Genomic DNA, 6273 nt, shown 5'->3' with positions numbered 1-6273 from the left:
CATGATTGATATTTAATGTAATATTTCTGATTTGGGAGTCATACGTACGTACGTACCAAAACAGAAAACGTTCGGATTTGGGAGTCATACAAACTTGGTGTAATGAAGTTTGGGTGCCCTTGTGGGTGAGTATGGTGTGACCCCATAGAATAATTATCTGTTTGAATGAGACAGTGAAAGATATGTCTTACCAGAAGTTTAACAACAGGCCAATTAAAACGCAAACCTAAAACCAATTGCTTTGGCCCTCAATCAATTTTAAAAAATATATATTTCCCCGCATGCTTAAAATCCTTCTTCCTCGAAGCATCATGCTCCCCCTTTATAACCCCATTTGTGTGGCGATAACTATTGATGGGTGAGTGAAATAATCAAATCAGAAGACAAGAGAATTGTAAGGGTAAGATGAAAATGGCCAACGAGGACCAAGACTTATCGCCTTTCTCATCCATCTTTCTCTCTATCAAGAACCGACGACACCAAGCTGCCTTCCATTCCAAAACACAAAGGTCGTTACTAGGAAATGCAAGTATTAGCTTCAAGACTGCAAATGTAAACTCTCTTCTTTCTTTCTCTATCTATGTCAGCACGACAACAATATGTGTTGATAGACAAAATAAATGGCAGACTAGAGGGAGCCAGGCATGCAATTGTATGATTGTGGGATTTTTATTTGTTTTTTGCTTACTTTTTAACATTATTATTCCCATATCAATCCTTTTGTAATGTAAATTTTTATTAACTTTCCAAGAAAAAAAGAAGAAAATGGGCAACGATAAGGTCTTTTGAAGCTAGCCAATCATTTATGCACATTGAAGTAGAACCCAGTTGTTTTGACCTTCAGATTGCAGAGTTTTTCAATTTTAATTTCTTGTAGATCAAAACATGAGGTTTAAGTTTAATTGTTTCTTAGACTAATATTTTTAAGATCAAAGACGGAGGAAAAATTAAAGAGTAGATATTGTAATTTGCATTATCTGAATCTCCTGTCGTGTGACAAACAGGAAAATGTTGTTTATGGCAACAAGGAAAAGCAAGTATTGTTATTACTTATTATTTTCTACTTTACAAGTTATTTGTTCCCCTTCTGACCAAAAGGCAACTTTTGAAGTTGCTACACTGCAGTTTTCGTTGACATTTGATGTATACTTTCGAAGTTTTCTTTAATCTTTTCCGGTAACTTAAATTAGGGATAAACATTCGATCGAGTTGAGTCTATTAAAAAATTTCAAGCTAGCCGAATGGACGAGTCCTATTTTATAACTTAAATTTTATTTGAAATTTTTTTACGTCGAGCCGAATTTATAAAAATTGAGTTGAGTTTTCTTTCAAGTTTAATTTTAAATATTTATAATGTTATGATACATTGATACTAATTTATTATAATTTAAGTGGTTTTCTATAATCATATCTAATATTATACACATATGTATTTCTTCATATTTTGTTCATATATATATATACATATATATCATGTAAAGTTAAAGAACTCAAACTTCAAAATCAATTCACTAATTATTAAAAATTATAAGAACATTATTTTATAACTTGAATTTTATTTAAAGTTTACTCGAGTCCTATATATATATATATATATATATTGTAGAGTTGAATTTTAATTAACATTATACTTTCTATATATATTAAAAGATGTCATAGATAAATCAGATACGTAAAATTAATTTTCTAACACTACAATTTCCAACAAAGGGGAGGAGACGTCCAAAATTTTGTGCATGCTTGCATTGGATGTTGCCCATATTTCCATGGACATGGTGTTACATTGTATGACTTACCCCAGAAGGAATCTATTGGCATGTGAAACTTTGAACTACTTAATAATATCTTTCCCCAAAACCAAGTTAGTATGTCAATAGTTTTCTATCTATCGAGAAAATTCAAAAATGTTGGATCTCAAGTCAAAAGGTGCTGCAACATATTTAATTATAGAGGAGCAGTAAAGCCAAGATATGTAAGTTGGCTTTATGATCTTTACTTGCTAATATACATCTATTCATATTATCAAAGTAATAATTTTAGACAAAATTTTAGAATTATCTGCTAAATGATGAACTAAGTATTTCAGTATTTTAAGGAATGATTGTTATTTCTAGAAGCATTAGGTTCAAACATCAGAGACTGCATGATATTTGAGCATTTATTGTCAAGTGATTAAGAATCTTTAGAACATATACTACACTCAAGATTACTAAAATAAAAAAGCATTGTCTGCTAAATATATGTACACATTCTTATTTTTAAGCTCAAGGCCCAGTTATTAACAAAGCATAAAAAATTAGCTTCCTCGTGTTGAAATAACTTCGATGAACTTTGACAAAGAAGATTGAAACACAAGTCATTGAACAGACTAAATGAAAGGGAAATTCGGCAACTATGGTTCGTTCGTCTTTCATTATGCCAAAACAAAGAATAAAATCTCAAAACAAAGAAAACAAAAGTCAGAGGGCTTAACAAACTACAAACCCAATATTCATGACCCATCTATGGCCCAATTGAGCTTATTTATAGGTTTTTTGGGATAATAGGGCAAACTGTTTTATTAATTAGTCAAGAGAGCATATAAGTTTATTTTGAGATCTACGATATTTGCTACAATGTTCAAGAAAATTCTCACGTCGAGGTGACGAGTTTACACAAATAATATTTTTTTATTCAAACTCGTCACGTCGAGGTGATGAGTTCTAATAAAATATAACTTTTATTAAATTTTATCACATCGGGTAAAAAGTTTGAATAAAAAAATATTTTTAAAATTCGTCACGTCAAGGTGACGAGTTCTAAGTCACTATAGTAAATGTTGTAGATCCCTAAATAAACTTCTATATACCCTATTAGACTAATTAATTAAACTATTTACCCTATTGGGTCAAAAAAAACCTATATATAAGTAACTACCCAACAAACACAAACAATTATAACAACCAGGCACATCTAATCATGTATAGTTCGTGATGAAATTTGATGAAAAAGTTCTTGATATTCTGATAAGTATACATAATGATCTATATATTCATATGTTATCTTCTTATTTGAATCATGTTTGATGTGGAGTAGTGCAATTGGATGATATATGATGATTTATAATTGTTTTGATGGATTTAAGATAAGTTCAAAAAGAAGATTTTGATCATTTGGTATCAATACTATATAAATGATATCGATACTAAATCGGTAGAATGTATTGATATCATCTATGAGAGTATCGATACCATAAGCCAAATTCAAATCAAAATATATTATTTTTTTTATATTAATACTGAAATTAAACATTGATATTGTCTCATCATTATCGATACCTAAAATTTAGTATCAATACCAATTAAATGATTTAGGAACTTGATGCTTCTAATATTACGACATTAAATGCAAGCATACGTACCGCTCAAAAGGTAAAATAGTTTTGGACTATAATTAAATTTATTCAAAGTTTTCAAAAGGTTTCAAAAATAGTTCAAAGACCATTAAATTTAGATTTGAGCAAAAATGCAAAGAAGTACGATGCTTCATGTAGTATCGATACCACATGAATGGGTACCGATACCCATTGTGTAGTATCGATACCCTAGGCAAGTGTAGTATCGATACCATCAGGGTAGTACCGATACCTCTATGAAGGCTCAAACATCGAATGAAAATGAGTACCGATACTATGCAAGGGTATCAATACCATAGTGCAAAGTAGTATCGATACCCCTTAGGAAGTATCGATACTACAAGGCTCTAACGGCTAGCAACGACTAGTTAAATTTGAATTTAACAAAGGTAGTATCGATACCCCATAGAGGAGTATCAATACTCTCTGTTCTGGATAAACTACTTTTGTAGAAAAATAATCTCCAAACGGCTAGATACAACTTCAAACTCATTTCAAGCTATAAAAACAAGCTGAGGACACTTGAAGAATATAGAGAACAACTATCTAAACAATCAAACACAAGAGAAGAGTTTTTCATTCTTAGTTTTCCATTCTCTTGTAAATATTTTTCTCTTGTGAGCTTAATTATTGTAAACACTTACCTTAGAGAGATTTTCTTGTTTACATTTCCTTTCATTGTAAATGGGTTTTGGTTCTAGCTTAGCCTACTAAAAGCTAGGGATATGTTCTAGTTTAGCTCGTGAAAAACTAGGGAGTTTGTAAAGGTTTCTCTTTGTCCTGTATAAACAAAGAACAAATTAGTGAATTTGTTAGAAAATCCTTGGTGAGTAGCTAAGGTAGTGGATGTAGACTTAGTTGAGAAGTTGAACCACTATAAATCACTGTGCAAATTTTCTATTTTTCAATCTCCTTACTCCCTAAATACAATAACCGACTTGACATCTCTTGGCGAACCCTTTCGGTTATCGATTCGAGCTTTCTCAAATTATAACAATTGGTATCAGAGCTTGACTCGTTAGAAGGCTTAACATCCTTGAGACGATCCTCTAAAAAGCTCTACCAATTCCCGATGCAACCGATAAAGAAATGGCTTCAACCTCCGGTGCATATTATATTGAAGAATCACAATTCACAACCGGTAAACAAGCCACTCTTCTTCAATGGAGTAAATTATGCCCATTGGAAGAATAAGATGATGTTCTTTATTTGAGCCTACGATTTAGGATCTTGGAACTCAATCATGAAGGGTTACTCCACTTTACCGGTGAGGTAGATGATTGGGATGATTGGAGTAATAAAGAGAAGAAAAAGTTCCAACATAATGTCAAGGCTATGCACATCATCTTTTATGCTTTAGGCCCATATGAATATGGAAAAATCTCATCTTGTTCCAGTGCCAAAGAGATTTGGGATAAGCTCCAAGTTACTCATGAATGAACCGACGAAGTGAGGGAAATAAAGATAAGTCTTCTCAACCATAACTACAAAAATTTCATGATGAAACTTGATGAAGACATCAAAGCTATGACGGATAGATTTCTCATGATTGTCAATGGTCTCAAGGGATTTGGAGAAGTAATCCCTAATGATAACCTTGTAAGGAAGATGATATACTCTCTTCCAAAGTTGTGGCAATCGAAGAAGACGTCTATTATCAAAGCTAGACCTAAAGTCTCTCACTCTCGACAAGCTAATTGGTTCTCTTCTCACTCATGAGATGTGTGAAGGAAGAAAGAAGGTGAAGAGAAAAACAAGAAGAAAAAGGAGGTAGGCATTGCCTGCAAATCCACCAATAAAAGCTATCAAGATTTAAGTGATGAAGTGGATGAAGACAATGATGAACAAGAGAGATGGCCAAGCTCTTGAAGGAACTCATAGATTCATGATTTCCAAGGAAGTGAAGCATGAATTAACCAAGAAGAAGTCCCCGATGTGCTTCAATTGTAAAGGGACATGTCAAATATGAATGTCTTTTCTAAAGAAAAAGGGGCCAAGCAAAAGAAGACATTTGTTGCATCTTGGAGTGATGAAGATGACTCCAATGATGAAGATGAAGTAGTCAACTACTCCTCATGGCCACCAAGAAGAATTTGAGGTATCTTCTAACTCAAATGATTTTAATTAATTTACTTTTGATGAGTTACAAGATGTTTATAATAGGTTGTATTTGGGATTTGAGACCATGAATTTCAAACATACAAAATTAATTTCAAAACTCAAATTAAAGATAATCGATCTTTGATTTTGAAATCAAAATGAAATTGAAAATGATTTAGAGCTTTCCAAAATCAAATAAATGATTTAGAAAAGAAAATTTTGATTTAAAAGTTAAGCTTGAAAGCTTAACAAAAGAAAAAGAATTAATTTCTAAAAACGATCTTTTATTTTAAAATGGCAAAATGCTCACATTGCCATTTTCATGGTCATTTCGAACAACTTGTCCCATAAAGAAAGAAAATATTTTAAAATTAGACAAGTATGGGTTCCCAAGGGAACAGGGCATTGAACTAACGTCCAATGATCCAAAGCAATTTGGATACCAAAATCGAAATAAATGTCTCTTGTAGATGTGGAAGCAATGGTGAAAAGTGAAGATATTCAAATGCTCTAGCCACATGTTGAAAGGAATGAGTAACCTCTAAGCTTAAAGCTTTTAATTTTGGTTATTTGTTGCTCATTGAGTTTAAGCATGCATGAGTTCTGATTTTAAATTATTATGCATTTTTTTAATCTCATGTATGTTGAAAAATATTATGATGAACATTTAAAATTTTATGATTTTTCATAATTTTGGTCAAAATTGGTTTCAATGCAAATGATATCTCTCTAACAATTGATATCAACTTATCAATACTTTGATTTTACAAATTTTAAAA

Source organism: Hibiscus syriacus, unplaced genomic scaffold (assembly GCF_006381635.1).
Source record: "Hibiscus syriacus cultivar Baekdansim isolate YM2019G1 unplaced genomic scaffold, ASM638163v2 tig00110160_pilon, whole genome shotgun sequence".
Lineage (NCBI taxonomy): Eukaryota > Viridiplantae > Streptophyta > Magnoliopsida > Malvales > Malvaceae > Hibiscus > Hibiscus syriacus.
Note: the sequence above shows the minus strand (reverse complement) of the source record.